This window comes from Dermacentor variabilis, unplaced genomic scaffold (genome assembly GCF_050947875.1).
Source record: "Dermacentor variabilis isolate Ectoservices unplaced genomic scaffold, ASM5094787v1 scaffold_25, whole genome shotgun sequence".
Classification (NCBI taxonomy): domain Eukaryota; kingdom Metazoa; phylum Arthropoda; class Arachnida; order Ixodida; family Ixodidae; genus Dermacentor; species Dermacentor variabilis.
Window position 1 is genome coordinate 842,732 of NW_027460423.1, and position 17,334 is coordinate 860,065.

Here is a 17,334-nt window from a genome sequence, read left to right on the forward strand (position 1 = left end):
CGCTGTCAAAAGCGGAAGGCAACTATTCTACGACCGAAAAGGAATGCCTTGCCATCGTTTGGGCTACAGCTAAATTTCGCCCTTATCTTTATGGCAGGCCATTCAAAGTCGTCAGTGACCATCACGCGTTGTGTTGGCTAGCGAGTATAAAGGATCCGTCAGGACGACTGGCGCGGTGGAGCCTCAGACTATAATAATACGACATCACTGTAACCTACAAGTCCGGACGAAAACACTACGATGCCGATTGCCTATCACGCGCCCCCATTGACCCGCCGCCGCAAGATGACGAAGATGACGACGCCTTCCTTGGAATGATAAGCGCGGAAGACTTCGCTGAAAAGCAACGGGCAGACCCGGAGCTAAAAGGCCCTCGTGGAATATTTGGAAGGGCACACCGACGTTGTACCCAGGGCATTTAAGCGCGGATTATCTTCCTTCACGCTTCAAAACAATCTACTCGTGAAGAAGAACTTTTCACCAGTCCGCGCCAACTACCTTCTTGTTGTCCCGTCAGGACTTCGTCCAGAAGTATTGCATGCGCTACATGACGATCCGACCGCTGGACACCTCGGATTTTCCCGGACACTATCGAGGATACAAGAAAAGTATTATTGGCCGCGCCTGACCGCCGACGTCGCCCGTTATGTCAGAACATGCCGAGACTGTCAGCGACGCAAGACACCGCCGACAAGGCCAGCTGGATTACTACAGCCAATCGAGCCTCCTTTCCGACCATTCCAGCAGATCGGGATGGACTTGCTGGGACCCTTTCCGACGTCAACAACCGGAAATAAGTGGATCGTCGTGGCGACGGACTACCTCACCCGCTTCGCTGAAACTAAAGCACTGCCGAAAGGTAGCGCAGCCGAAGTGGCGAAATTCTTTGTTGAAAACATACTGCTACGACATGGTGCCCCAGAAGTCCTCATCACCGACAGAGGAACGGCTTTTACAGCGGAGCTCACCCAAGCCATACTGAAATACAGTCAAACAAGGCACAGGAGGGCAGCGGCCTACCATCCGCAGACGAATGGTCTTACGGAGCGGCTGAATAAGACCCTCGCCGACATGCTGGCGATGTACGTCGACGTCGAACACAAGACCTGGGATGCCGTCCTGCCGTACGTAACATTCGCTTACAACACGGCGGTGCAAGAAACAACGCAGACGAATGGTCTTACGGAGCGGCTGAATAAGACCCTCGCCGACATGCTGGCGATGTACGTCGACGTCGAACACAAGACCTGGGATGCCGTCCTGCCGTACGTAACATTCGCTTACAACACGGCGGTGCAAGAAACAACACAGATCACGCCGTTCAAGCTGGTCTACGGCAGGAACCCGACGACGACGCTGGACGCCATGCTGCCGCACGTCACTGACGAGGAGAACCTTGACGTCGCTACCTATCTCCAGCGCGCCGAAGAGGCCCGACAGCTCGCCCGCCTGCGAATCAAGAGCCAGCAGAGGACCGACAGCCGACACTACAACCTCCGACGACGCTTCGTCGAGTACCAGCCCGGCGACCGTGTTTGGGTATGGACCCCGATACGCCGACGAGGACTCAGTGAGAAACTACTCCGACGCTATTTCGGACCCTACAAGGTCATCCGACGTATTGGCGCTCTGGACTATGAGGTCGTGCCAGACGGCATTTCGCATTCACAGCGGCGCCGCGCACGATCTGAAGTGGTCCACGTGGTGCGCCTTAAACCCTTTTACGGACGCTGACGAAATTCCTTATTTTTTGTTGTTTTCTTTGCTACGGGTGTTTTTATTTCGCTTGTATGTAGCATCGGGTCGATGCTTTTTAAGAGGGGGGTATTGACACGTGTACTTATCTCTATCGGGCGACCACGTTTCGCCGCCGAACAAATTTTATCGCTCAGCGCGCGACGCGCCTGCATGTATCCGAAGTTTCTGGAAAGTTATCGATGCTTCTATCCGCTGTCTGTTGTCGCCGAACCTTGTATTATCTGATTTCATCGCGTGACGGGAATGGTGTAGAACTTTGTGGAAGGCACGCGGGTCCGAACGATTAGACTGGAACATTCGACGACTGCTGTATAAAAGCCGACGCGCTTGACCCGCAGATCAGATTTTCGACGATCGCCGACTGTGTTCGCCGCTATCGTTGCGCTTTAATTGTAGCCTGTTTTGTGGGCACAGGTTCGCCCAATAAAAGCTAGTTTTGTCTTTCACAGTACTGCTACTGTGTTCTTTAACGTCACTACCACGTGACAATATGTTCTATTGTTGTTCACTTTCTGCCTAGTAATTTGATGTGGTTCCGATGTATTCTAGGTGTAACCTTTTTTTTTACGTATTTATGACAACCAACGTTTACTTTCACCATTTATCTATGCTTGAACCAGTATTTGAACCACGGAGTTTTTCTCCCGGTATATTTCCCATTTAGTGGCTACTTATGCTTCGGCAACTGCGCCTTCTTTGACCTGCCTGTTCTCTCGGGATGCTTTCTGTCATTCGGAGATCACTTCTCGTATCTCCCTGTTGTGCCAGCTTTTTCGTTTCTTTTTTCCTTTCCAATGAACATGTTTCTCTTTCCGTATGTCTGTAGTTATTAAACTTAGAAGCTGACTGCATTCCCACTCTTCGCCATTTGCTAAGTTCTTCCTCGACTCTAGTGACTATATTTGTCATTTATTCAGCGTTCAAATTTTTACTGTCTATTTAGCACTCCTTGCTCTCGTTCCCAACTACCTATCCATATTCAAAATGATGCGTTTATTGTCAGTCCCTATGCTGCTATACCCTTGCTCATCAATGACCATTTCTCTGAATTTATCATGAATTCCTTCTGTCATCAAACAGTTATCAATGGTCGATTGCCAGTTTCCCACTTCCGACGTGATCTGCGCTTCACACTTAGGCCATGCATTCACGATAACGAGGTTATGTTGCTCACAAAGGTCTACCATTGACTTCCCGTTTTTGTCAGTATAGCTATCTAAATCCTGTATGTGGGCATTCATGTCACCTAATAGCATAATTTCGGCATCATTCCCGAAATACTTAATATCAACACTTCTGCATTCCACTAACTCTTTATTCTTCTCTGTGGTATTGTTTTCCGTCTACAGATACGTAACACCCAGCCAAGTTGTTTTTTTTTTCACTTATGACCAAGGATGCTCTTGGCACTGTGAATTTAGAATTTCGCATTTGGCTCCCTGATAGATGAGCGTTCCGACTCCCCCTCCCTGTCTTTCCGATTTAATTCTGTTGCACCCTTCCCAAACATAATTCTGAATCACTGACGGCTCTTCCGAGTCTCTAAGGTGCGTTTCTGTAACCGCATGCACCCCTATTTTTTCTCTATTTAACTGCTCCTCAATCTCTGCACACTTTTCCTTTCTCCTGCCGCCCTGCAAGTTTATGCAGCCCATTGTATGGCGAGCTCTCTTTCTTGCTTTCCTCCTTTTTCTGGTATTGACGACGATGCTGCCCTGAGGTTGTCTTAGGGGACCTTCTTGCCAGTCTACTTCTCATGCGAGCCTGTAATGGAAGTGGACCCAGTCTCGTTCAAAACAATCGCATTTTCCCACCTGTCTGTTTAGATCGACAATCTCAAAACCTTACTCTTGGCTCATTTTCCATATCGCCTCATTTGCAGCCACTACGGCTCTTTACGCGTGACTGTCACGCACAGGCACCTCCGGCACTGTGCTCATTACGATCTGCACCTGAGGGGACAGCTCGCGCAAGTCGTCTAGCCTCTTCGCCAAGCGCTGGGCTAGTCCTGTCCATTTATTGTTTAGGACATCATTTAGCCCACTTGCTACTATGGCAAGGTTGCGCACGCGGGCGCATTCCGCGAGCTTTGCTTTTGCTTGCTCCATGAGAGAACCCAGTGTCCACCCAGGAAATGTCCCTACCGCCACTATTCTGTAGCCTTTCACCCTCTCCACACTTGCTCATGAGCACGTAGCCAGGATTGACTCACCGGCGATAATCACGATTTCACTCTCTCCTACCTCTCCCTGCTTCCCTAAGTCATTTCCCGCGTGATTCGCACTCGACAAGGGGCCCTGACGCCTGCACTCCTGCACTCCTGCGCCGTGGAACAAGCGGCACCCGCCAAGGTGGGTGCCGCTTGTTCCACGCATCTCGTCCCCACGTTGCATGCATTGTACGTGCTTCTCTGACACTTCCGCTCCTGTCACGTCGAAGGATTGCGATCCATTGCCACAACCATTCTCGTTCACAATGGCAGCCCTGTTCACCTTTTCCTCGGCTCCTTGAAGTCTTTCTTCCCCTACCTTCCGGGCATCACGCTCCCTATTTAGCTCATTTTGAACTCTTCAGAACTTTCGAAGTTAATCAACAAGCGTAAGACAGCTGGTATCAGGAAGTATAATATGGATAGAATTGAACATGCTCTCAGGAACGGAGGAAGCATAAAAGCAGTGAAGAAAAAACTACGAATTGGCAAGAATCAGATGTGTGCATTAAGAGACAAAGCTGCCAATATAATTACTAATATGTAGGAGATAGTTCATGTGGCTGAGGAGTTCTACAGAGATTTATACAGTACCAGTGGCACCCACGACGATAATGGAAGAGACAATAGTCTATAGGAAATTTAAATCCCACAGGTAACCCCGGAAGAACTAAAGAAAGCCTTGGGACCTATGCAAAGGGGGAGGCAGCTGGGGAGGATCAGGTAACAGCATATTTGTTGAAGGGTGGTGGGCAGACTGTGCTAGAAAAACTCGCCCCCTTGTATACGAAATGCCTCATGACCTGGAGCGTGCCGGAAACTTGGAAGATCGCTAACATAATCCTAATCCATAAGAAAGAGGACTCCAAAAACTAAAGAAATTATAGACCGATCAGCTTACTGTCCGCTGCCTACAAAGTATTTACTAAGGTAATCGCACATAGAATCAGAAACACCTTAGACTTCTGTCCACCAAGGGACCAGGCAGGATTCCGTAAAGGCCTCTCAACAATAGGCCATATTCACACCTCAGCAGTCATGGAGGAATTACGGAATCGGTGTAGACGAGCGGTATGCAAAAATAGTGAAAGATAACTATAGCGGCTCAACAGCCAGCGTAGTCCGCCATAAAGAAAGCAATACAATCACAATAAAGAAGGGCGTCAGGCGGGTAGATACGAACTCTCCAATGCCATTCACAGCGTGTTTACAGGAGGTATTCAGAGACCTCGATTGGGAGGAATTGGGGATAAGGGTTAATGAAGAATACCTTAGTAATTTGCGATTCGTTGATGATATTGAATGCTTATTAAGTCAGGGGACCAATTGCAATGCATGCTCACTGATCTTGAGAGGCAAAGTAGAAGGGTGGGTCTAAAAATTATTCTCAGAAAACTAAAATATTGTTTAACAGTTTCGGAAGAGCACAGCAGTTTACGATATGTAGCGAGGCACTGCCAGTGATAAGGGAATACATATGCTTAGGGCAGGTAGTGACGGCGGATCCGGATTATGAGACAGAAATAATCAGAAGAATAAGAATGGGCTGTGATGCGTTTGGCAGGCATTCACACATCATGAACAGCAGGTTGCCATTATCCCTCAAGAGAAATGCGTATAACAGCTGTGTCTTACCAGTACTCACGTACGGGGCAGAAACCTGGAGGCTTACGAAAAGGGTTCTACTTAAATTCAGTACGATGTAGCGAGCTATGGAAAGGAGAAGATGGGTGTCGCGTTAAGAGATAAGAAAAGAGCAGATTGGGTGAGAGAACAAACGTGAGGTAATGACATCTTAGTTGAAATCAAGAAAAGAAATGGGGCATGGGCAGGACATCTAATGATGAGGGAAGATAACCGATGGTCATTAAGGGTTACGGAGTGGATTCCAAGGAAACGGAAGCGTAGCAAGGGGCGGCATCAAGTTAGGTGGGCGGATGCGATTAAGAAGTTTGCAGGGACGACATGGCCACAGTTAGTACATGACAGGGGTAGTTAGAGAACTATGGGAGAGGCCTTTGCGCTGCAGTGGACGTAACCATGCTGATGATGATGAACTCTTCAACCTGTTTGACAAGCTTTCTCTGGAAAGCCTCCATTTTCTTCAGCCTAGCATCGACACCTCAGTGTGCGCCGATTGACTCGATTCCCTCTCCATTCTCATCCATCCCCTTATCTGTCTTGAGGGACCCCCCACACACTCCACGCTTTCGGCTTTTTTGCCGTGTATTGTACGTTTCTTTCTAATGAAAATTCTAGAGTACTATAAAACAATAATATTGCAGAGCACGTGCGTTTTAGCAAAAACCGATAGGCACAGGATATAGATCCTCAAAAACTCCGTAAGTAATAGTGAGCAATGTTTTAAAACCAATCAATGCCGCACAGATTTAGGGTATGACACGTTTTCGCACGTGTTCTACCACGCGGCCGCGCTCTCACTTTCCTAGCAAAGAAAGTGTTCCCGTTACCCACAAACAGTAAAACCTTTCATTGCTATTAGTCTTGCCACTTCCTAGCTACTATTTAAAGGCTGTAAAGACTTAACGTCTCACCCGGTTGCACGTGTTGAAGCATGTGGCTCGAAAGGACGCTCTGATAATCGTACAAAACCAAATGTATAAGAAACACACCCTCACACAAACGAAAAAGAAGAGAGACAAGAAAAACTACCCAATTATTATTTAAACGCTAAGATATCAGCAAATCAAAAACAGAAGCAAGCTGAAAGCATGCAAAAAAAACTCATTTCGTCAACGCCACCGAGGCCCGAAGAGCATATGCATTCGCCACAATATCGCCAGTGCCTCCGAACGCAGCGAATTATTCTGTCACTTACCGCGCACTGAATGGCACATACTCATATACCCAAGTAGGCGAGCGGTTGATTGAAGGGCGACGCATAGTGAATTTTCAGCCCGGCTCGCTAAAGCACTGCCGTTAGAGGCGTTCCCTGAAAGCGGCAAATACTCATTAGATTTGTGGCGAAACCTGCGAAAGCGTTGTGTGGCTGTCCTTCAGGAATCCCTGTGACGTGGGTTCCTTTCCGCTCTGCATCGGACACAATTAAGGGATACTTTTGGTCATTGAAGTGCAGCACACACCTACTGCCAAATACCCAGGGACACAACTTTGGAACCAAAACGTTTATTAGAGACCTGCATGGACCGAGTGGCAGATACCCAGTACTCCACGTCGGTGTCGAGGCAATCACGGCTCAGCAAGTGACTGGGGCTCTAGCCCTGATCCTCACAATCGGATCCGACCTGAGCCACAGATGCCACCGGCGGTGGACATACGGCTTCTTCCTACACTGGTACGTACCCAGTCCCGCATGTACAGTTACCTATGAAGTTCGTTGTAGAACGGCACTGGCTGAGAATCACTGGCTGAGCCGTGATTCCTTCGAGACCGACGTGGAGTACTCGGCATATGCCACTCGGCCACGTTCCCTCTAAGAGTGGACGACCCTGTACACATTGCCACATACTCCGTGACCCAAGTTGGTCCGATGGTTGGCTTCTAACCCTCTTCCCTCAGCAGAGCAGCCCGATGCACTACCCATTCGGCCGCGGACGACCCAGTGAATCAAAAAGGCGAGAAAACGATTCGATCAGATGCATAGACATACAGAAGCATAGTCCTCGGAAAGCGCGTGAATATCTGAAAATGATAATATCGTCCTGGAACATCGAGCAAGCCGCCGGCTACAGCACCTGCCTCCGGAACACGCACTTATACTAGAGACGACGAAGAAGATTGCGTCCAAGACAGCCTCAATGGCAGCCGCAGCGTCCCCAATAGTTCTGCAGCAGCCCAGGAGCCACTCACATTCCGCTGTTCGACAATCGACGACACGGAAAGCTGGTTGAAGACGTATGACAGGGTCGGCACGTTTAACCGCTGGAATAGCTACGAAGTTGCAACATGTCTATTTCGCATGGGAAGACGCCGCCAAGACGTAGTTCGAGAACCGAGAAGCCACCATAACGACGTGGGACTTCTTTCGAAGCTGCTTACTGCAAAAATTCACAAGCGTCGGGCGTAAACAGCGCGCCCAAGTGCTACAAAAAGCCATAGTACAGCTTCCCAATGGGACCATAGCCATCTTCGCGGAGGAGATGGCCCATCTTTTCCGGCACGCCGACCCGGAAATGTCGGAGGAGAAAAGAAGTCCGCTTCCTGATGCGGGGCGTCAAGCAAGAACTTTTCGCCAGACTGATTCGCAATCCATCCAAGACCGTAGCTCAGTATTGCACAGAGGCATCGACGATCCAGAAAACTCAGGAAATGCGCACTCAGCAATATGACCGACAACTGCTCACGCACCAGTGCGCCATCCAAGGACAGGGTTCCAACGACTTTCAAGGGACCATCAAGGTCATTGTGCGCGAAGAACTTGCCTCCGTCTTGCCTCCGTCGCAGCCTCGATCGTCGACATCGTGAAAGAAGAGGTTCAGCGATCACTCGGAGTTCCTAGGTGCAACCACAATTACCGCAGCCCCAGCCGGAAGCGACGACCTACGCCGCGTCGCACGCAGTCAAGGTCCCCCTCCGCGACCGCACCAATGGCCTCTAACGCCGCAATTCCGTCGTCCACCGCCGCCGCCGCAAGCGCACCCACCCGTAGCCCAGCACAGCTACGGGAGGAAGACGGACATTTGGCGCGACCACGACCACCGCCCGCTCTACTATCGTTGCGGAGAAGCCGGCCATGATGTTTACCGCCGATGCCCATACCACGACTTGGGACTGAGAGGGTTCGCCGTTAACGCGCCGTGTCCACAGCTTGGGCAGCACTCACGTGACATCGCCGATTACCTAGCCGCCACTCAGTGGAACTCTCGACGGCCGTCCCATTCGCCGTCACCAGGCCGCTACCTGTCGCCGCAACAACCACCCTACACTTGCCCAGCGTGGAGCCGGTCCGTCAGCTCATATCCGGTAAACTAAATGCAGCAACCAGTGGTGGTGCGGTTGTTGTTCGTCGAACTGAAGAATATCCTCCGCCGCCGACGAAGACGCCAAAGAGGCTATCCAGACGGCGTAACAACAAAACGCCGCCGTCACGACGAAGTCTGGAAGCAAAGAATACACCGACGAAAGACTACCTGACGACACAACATACCAGCCACAGGTCAACGCGGCGCAGCCGTGATCCGACGCCAAGACCTAACTCTAACGCAAGACAAAGAACCACCGACCTCGACGGTCTTCTCGACGGCAACGCAGTCAGCGCCTTAGTGGACAAAGGGTCGATTACTCCGTAATGAGTGGACGCATTGCCGCGCAGTTGAAGAAATTTAAATCTGCTTGGCAGAGCCCTCAAATTCGGACCGCTGGAGGACACCTCATTACTCCGACCGGAATCTGCATGGCAAGAATTACTCTTCATGACCTGGACTTACCCTTCCACCTTCGTTATCCTCCAACAGTGTTCACGAGACATCATTCTCGGCAGGGACTTCTTGAACCAACACGGCGCAATCATCGACCTGCAGACTGCTCGTAATCACCATGCCTTGACTGTGCTCGAAGGTCAAGTGAGCATCCCGCCAAACTGCAGCATTATTATTTCCGCCAGAACCAAAGCTCGCGCTAACGTAGAAAGTGCCATCGAGGGCGTGCAACGTCTACTGCTCGGCCGTGAAATTCGCGTCGCAAGAGGGGTCACTCGACTCCACGGAGGGAAAGCGGAAGTGATGCTAATCAACTTCAGCCAAGAGTTGAAACACCTCAGCAAGTGCACGACAATTGCGTACATCTAAGAATTTGTGGAAATAAGCAATGCCTTTATCCTCTCGGATTCTGCCGCATGTACCAGAACGACAATGCTTCCCGAACCAGACTTCGACGTAAATCGAAGTCTACCCATGAGTAAGCCGCAACAGCTCTGAAGTATTCTCCGACGATACAAAGACAGCTTTTCGATGTCATCCAGGATTCGACAAACACCAGTCGCAAAACATCGTGTAATAACCGAAGAGTGCACTCGACAACTCCGCCAGAGCCCTTACCTAGTTTCAGCGTGAGAACATGAAGCTCTTAGGCAACAAATCAATGAAATACTGTGCGACGACATCATCCAGCCGTGCAAAAGCCCGTGGGAATCTCCTCTAGTCTTGATGAAGAAAAAGGACGGGACCCTACGTTTCTGCGTCGATTATCGTTGAATGAAGAAGATCACGAAGAAGGACGTTGTCGCACGTAAGTGCCGCGAGTCGCCCCTAGAAGATCGGAGCGGCCACCAAGCTCCGTGAACGACGAGGAAGACAACGGGTGCACGAGCACGGCGGGACGAGGGTGCGCTCGCGGTGTTCCATCCAGGCGGGCAGCAGCTCCGAGCTCCTGGGCTGAATGAGGCGAGGGTTCCTGCCAGGCGAGACGTCCGAGGCACGGTGCGGAGGACCACGGAGCCGAGCGCGGACGTCCCAGGGCCCCTGCTGCCAGTGCTCGAGACGCTGGCTGACCCGAGGGCCGCCTTTTCCTGAGCAGTCGCACCTGAGCTGTGCCGAGCAGCGTTTCAGTCTGGCACAGATGTTGCTGTGCTAGACGAGGTCCTCACGTGTGACCGCTGCACGTGGACTGCGAGCGGCGTACAAGCTGGGCACTGAGGTCGTGCTGGACGTGCGACCGTAGCACGTCGGTCGTGAGCGGCGTCCGAGCCGGACATCGAGGGCGCGGGGAACAAAGAGTCCGCTGGCTGCTGCCGCGGCGGCTTCCTGATTGTGCCGATCCGAAAACCGTGCTGGACGGGGCCCGAGCGTGTGGTCGTCGCGGCCAGCTCCAGCACGGGTGACCGCACGGTGCCGTGACGACCGAACTGTGAGCCTCGCAACCCGGGACTGTTTCAGCCCGTGGACACACTGCCTGCAGTTACGCTGTCATCAATTCTCTGTATATATTCATATTTTAAAGGTTGCTTTGAGTTTTATAAACGCACATAAATGACTCTCTGTCTGTCTTCCGCATCACTGCGCACTAGCGAAAGTGCCGAACAGTCCTAATCACCACAATTTCTGGCGTCCGCGACAGGACGAAGCTCTAATTCTATCCTTAAGAGCCGAACTTCGTTTGTGTGCAGTGGTCGGAAATGGACTGGGAGAAATTTATTCCGATAGGCAATGAGCATGGCTTGTCAGGTAAAGAACTAAGAGAGTGGATTGACGAGCAGCTTAACAGAGAACGCGATAAACGAGCTGAGGACAGGGAAGCAGCGCGAGTAGCCCAGGAACAGGAGATCGCTCGACTGACGGCGGAACGAACTTTGCTAGAGACTAGATGTCGTCTTGCAGAGCACGCGTCTGGAAAGGTCGGAACCGGAAGCGACCGCGGGGAAAGCAGCGGTGAAGCATTAAGAAGTCCCCACAAGCTTATCCCTCCCTACAACGAGAGCCGCGACGAACTCGACGCGTACATACAGCGCTTCGAGCGGGTAGCCACGAACCAAGGATGGACAAGCGACAGGTGGGCGCTGTCATTAAGCTTGTGTTTGTCAGGCGAAGCCTTGAGCGTGATCGGACGCATGGCTGCGGAGGATGTCACAGACTATCAAAAGCTGAAGCAAACTTTATTGCAAAGGTTCCGGTATACGGAAGAAGGATACCGTCAAAAGTTTCGCGAAACTAAACCTGAGAATTCCGAGACAGGGCGGCAGTTTGCTGGTCGACTGCTTGGGTACTTCGATCATTGGCAGCAGATGGCAAAAACAGAGAAAACGTATGACGCATTAAGAGATAAGATTGTTTCTGAACAGTTTTTGCTACGTTGCGATGAGAGGCTCGCCATCTTCCTGAAAGAGCGAGGATGCCGCGGCCTCGACAAGCTAGCCGAAGCGGCTGACCATTATTTGGAGGCGCAAAACCTGAAAAACCTGGCCAGAGGAAAAGAAGAGATAGGGATTAGTAAAGCAGCCCTGCAAAGCAAGAATTGCGAAACAGAGACCAGGAAAGGAAAGGTTGAGTGCTTTATATGTGGCAAGCAAGGACACCGTGCTGCAGATTGTTGGACGCGGTCAAAAGGACCGAAGTCCTCGTCTTGCTGGAAATGCACGAAACATGGACATAAAGCTGACGAGTGCCCAAACATAAACGGCAGCAACACGGAGGCGTTTAGTGCCATTGCTGACTGCGACCGGATGCCGGCCGCCCGGAACGAAGCAAGTCCGGCTCCTACCTCTAAATCTGAGGATAAAACAAGGCCCCGTGTAAAAACATATGGAGAAAACATCTGCCTTTGTCTTCAGACGCAAGAGATGCCGACGGCAAGCGGATATATCAATGGACACCCTGTGTCGGTGCTGAGAGATTCCTGCTGCAGTACTGTGGTCGTCAGGCGTTAGATGGTGCCGGAAAGGAATTTCACCGGTATCATGCGTACCATTTACCTTCTGGACGGTTCGTTTAAGCGGCTTCCAGAGGCAAAGGTCTATGTAGACTCCCCCTTCTTCCGAGGAAGGACACTGGCACTCTGCATGGAAAGGCCACTCTATGATGTTGTTCTTGGGAACATCGACGGGGTGCTTTACCCTACTGGTTTCAACCCGTCACATGAACTGTCTTACGTGTCAAAACGGCACAAAGACTCGGCGACAGCAGAGGAGCCTGTTCGACACCAAAGCGTGTGCCCGGATAGAGCTACCTTGAGTGCTGCGTCAAACCCTGCACGTGTGTCAACTGAGGCAACCAAGCAGGAGGCGGAACAGGCTACTGAAGCAAAGGATGAAGGTGCTGCTGAAAGAGCTGAAGAAGGACAGGAGGGCAGGAGACGAGCGCCGAACCGGGCCAAAGGGCGTGTGAGTGAAGGCAGTCTCGGTGGCCGTCCTAAGCGGCGCAAGCCCAGGAAGGAGACGGAGAGCCACAGCCAAAGTGAGCCCGAGGACATTGACCGGAAAGGAGGAACCCCATGTCGGGGTGGGCTCCGTTCTTACGAGCGACGCGTCCCTCGGGACCGTTCAGACACAAGGTCACGTATTGATGTTGATGAAAGCATACCCGAGTCACATCGTTACGTCCGGGCTGATGACACGTGCAAGTGTTCATTGTACATTGGGAATATGTCAAGCCAGGTGACCAAGGATGAAGTTTGTGCCCTGTCAGATGCCATCCGCAGGGTCCGCTTTATAAACAGGCACAGTGCATTCCTGGATTTTGAGAGCCCAGAAGTAGCTACCGCACAGCTGGAGCTTCGGCGCAGCAAGAAGCTCAAGGGGAAGCCAGTGCAGGTGGAACCTAGCAGCCCCCGGAGCAGTCCAACATACTAGTCAGACCGCCTGCTGTATGTGCGAGGACTTCCTGATGACAAAGGCATGGATACCTTTGGGCCGCTATTTCCTGATGTCTTGCTCATTGATCGCCGTGAAGGCAAAGTGCTGCTGAGATTCAAGGACCATGAAAGTGCATAAGTGCCATCAAACAAGTTACTGCTCATGATGGGACTGACTACAAGTTCAGCTTTGCTGCTTTTCGTCCTAGATGGAACCGCCGGTGTCCGCCCCGAGCAGTGTGGCACGAAGGGTAGCGAAAATGTACAGGGTAGCGAAAATGTGGGCGCTGACTACAGGAGCCGAGTGTGAATTTACAGCGTGAAGTGTGCATACTGCATTTATTGCGTTTGTGAACACTTCAGGAACTAGCACTTTGCGCGTGGAAAGACTTTTCATGTGCACACTTCGCGCCTTATAGACTGTGAACTTTGACCATGTACGTGCTTTGAAAAGTTGTTTTCATGAAACAACTTCTTAAAGTGGGGGGTGAAATGTCGTATGTAAGTGCCGCGAGTCGCCCCTAGAAGATCGGAGCGGCCACCAAGCTCCGTGAACGACTAGGAAGACAACGGGTGCACGAGCACGGCGGGACGAGGGCGCGCTCGCGGTGTTCGATCCAGGCGGGCAGCAGCTCCGAGCTCCTGGGCTGAACGAGGCGAGGGTTCCTGCCAGGCGAGACGTCCCAGGCACGGTGCGGAGGACCACGGAGCCGAGCGCGGACGTCCCAGGGCCCCTGCTGCCAGTGCTCGAGACGCTGGCTGACCCGAAGGCCGCCTGTCCCTGAGCAGTCGCACCTGAGCTGTGCCGAGTAGCGTTTCAGTCTGGCACAGATGTTGCTGTGCTAGACGAGGTCCTCACGTGTGACCGCTGCACGTGGATTGCGAGCGGCGTACGAGCTGGGCACTGAGGTCGTGCTGGACGTGCGACTGTAGCACGTCGGTCGTGAGCGGCGTCCGAGCCGGACATCGAGGGCGCGGGGAACGAAGAGTCCGCTGGCTGCTGCCGCGGCGGCTTCCTGATTGTGCCGAGTCCGAGAACCGTGCTGAACGAGGCCCGAGCGTGTGGTCGTCGCGGCCAGCTCCAGCACGGGTGACCGCACGGTGCCGTGACGACCGAACTGTGAGCCTCGCAACCCGGGACTGTTTCAGCCCGTGGACACACTGCCTGCAGTTACGCTGTCAACAACTCTCTGTATATATTCATATTTTAAAGGTTGCTTCGAGTTTTATAAACGCACATAAATGACTCTTTGTCTGTCTTCCGCATCACTGCGCACTAGCGAAAGTGCCGAACAGTCCTAATCACCACAGACGTACACTCCCTTCCACGGATAGACGACGCATTGGAACGGCTCTGCAACGCTAAATAGTTGTCGTCGATGGACCTCAAGTCTGGCTACTGGCAAAGAGAAGTCGACGAGAGCGACAGCGAAAAGACCGCCTTCATTACGCCAGATGGCCTCTACGAGTTCGAGGTCATGCCATTTGGACTCATTTGGAGGTCATGTCATTCGGACTCAAAAAGCATCGGGTCGATGTTTTTAAGAGGGAGGTATTGACACATGTACTTGTTTATCTTTATCGGGAGACCACGTTTCACCGCCTAACAAATGTTATCGCACCGCGCAGTATCGGAAGTTTCTGGAATATTATTGATGTTTCCATCCGCTTTCTGTCAGCGAATCTTGTGTAATCTGATGGCATATATGCGCGACGCGAATAGTGTAGAACTTTGTGGAAGACACGCGGGTCCCAGCGATTGCTCTGGCACGTTCGACGACTGATGTATAAAAGCCGGCGCGCTTGACCCGTTGATCAGATTGTCGACGATCGCCGAGCGTCAGAGTCAGATGCTTTACTTTTCTTGAATTTTTTTTTCAAGGAAGGTACAGAAGCTAAAGGTATGGCAATACCTGACAGAGACCTCTGTACTGGTTATATATAATCATAATACATACTAGTAAAAAGTTCACTGCATGTGGCAATTCTCTTTTATATAACAAAAATGGGTATATTCACATTTTACTCTTAAATATGTGTGCGCTATCTGACAGTATAACTACGAAAGCTTCGTATGCACAGTGTTATAATCAACCTAACAGTATGTGTTGCAGACAATATAAAGAAAGATACCTAAAATACAGGATTTTTTTTGTTTAACTGGATAAAGTAAAACTGGATGCACTGGTTAATAATGCTTTCTTTAGCTGTTTCTTAAAGAAGTTTCGACTAACCTTGAAGTCCAAATCTTTTTCTAGTTTATTAAGAAGCGATGTTACTTGATATATCGTGCATTGTTTTCCATAGTCCGTCCGTGTTATTGGCATGCGTCGTTTTTGTTCTCTAAAGTAGTAAGATGATTTGTGAATGCTGTTAATTATGTATAATTTTTCATAATGCACAAATTGTAGTAGCCTGTAAGAAAATATTTGGTCAGCTCTAAGCATATCATGTTTTAAAATTAAAGGTGGTGTTCCGAGATCCCGTGGATTCCCTTTATAACGTTCGTAACAATGTAGTACTCGTTTTTGTAATACCAATAATTTATCGTTAATACCACGTGCTGTTGTTCCCCATACTAAATTTCCATAACATATTTTGGAGTAAAACAGTGCGTAATACATAGGTTTCATTAGTCACACAGGAATGAAAGTGGCCGCTCTGTGTAAAGAACCCAAACACTTTGCAAGCTCTACTGCTAGATTATAGATATGTGCATTCCAGGATAGGTTCTCTTCAAATATTAAACCAAGAAATTTTTGTGTACTGACTCTATTAATAGACTCTCAGTCAAATGTAATTTTCAACGTTTTGTTTATCATTTTATGAACTGCATGAAGTATGATGTATGTCGTCTTTTTTGTATTTAATTGCCTTCGATTGAACCTTAGCCAGCACGGAAGAACTGACAGATAATGGATTGCACTTGTTTCGAGTGTTGTAGCTCTTCTTAATCGAACACGTTTTTGTCGTCTTCCTACATTTGAGGGTAATCAGGAATATTTACTAGATCATTTACATAAATCAGAAACAAAAGTCGCCCTAGAACCGATCGCTGTGGTTCACCTTGTGCTAACATTTGTTTGGAAGAAAATATATTATTTACCTTAACTACTTGAAAACGATCTTTCAAGTAATTCGCTACTAGTTTTAATGCCGTCGGGCTTATACCATGCTTTGACAATTTATTCAGCAATATTTCATGATGAATGCAATCAAAAGCCGTTTTAAAGTCTAGGAAGAAACCAAGCATATATTTTCTGTTTTCAATACTTGTTATTATTTTATCTTTAATGAACATCAAAGCTTGCTCTGTTCATTTATTCTTCTGAATATCATACTGACTCTTAGTATGTTGTGCTTATTTATGAATGATATTAGTCTGCTGCGTATAATTATTTGAAAAACCTTGGATATAGTGGGTAGGACTGACACCGCTCGATAATTTGTAAGCATATCCCTTCTACCGTTTCTATAGTTGGGTATCACTCTTGCGATCTTTAAAGCTTTTGGAAAGATACCCGTGCTCAGGGTAAGGTTAATAAAGTGTACAAGAACACTACATATTAATGGTGATATACACTTAATTCGTACGAGACCTATGTCATCGATACCAGCTGCCACATTGTTCTTTAATTTCTCAATAGTTTGGGCGGTTTCTGTGGGGCCAATTGGTTTTAGCAAAATAGAAGATTTTATCGGAATAATATCCACTGCAGAATTGATACACATACCTTTAATGCGAACTCGATATGCGCCCCAACTGATGAAGAATTCCTTCATACCGTCTGCCAGAGCCTGACCGCTTATAATGGAACCATCTGAAGTAGCTATGGTGAGTTAATTACATTTTTGTTTGCTGTTGCCGGTCAGGGTGTTGACAATCTCCCAGACCAGTTTACGATTGTCTAGTACTTTTTCAATGTTTTGGAAATAGTCTCTTTTTGCTTGCTTCAGATCAGAATTCATAATCTCTCTGTAGCTTTTATATTTGGCAGATAAGCCTGGATTTCGTGCCTGAACGTATGTATGATAAAGAGTTCTTTTTGATTCGCTTACTAAGTGCGGAATTCATCCAGCGCTTCCGGTACTTTTTTGCCTTA

General features: G+C 49.6%; 1 pseudogene; it reads left to right on the forward strand.

The window, feature by feature from the left end:
* Nucleotides 1-12,338: 12,338 nt before the first annotated feature.
* On the forward strand, nucleotides 12,339-14,462 carry LOC142568639 (uncharacterized; annotated as a pseudogene).
* Nucleotides 14,463-17,334: the final 2,872 nt, after the last annotated feature.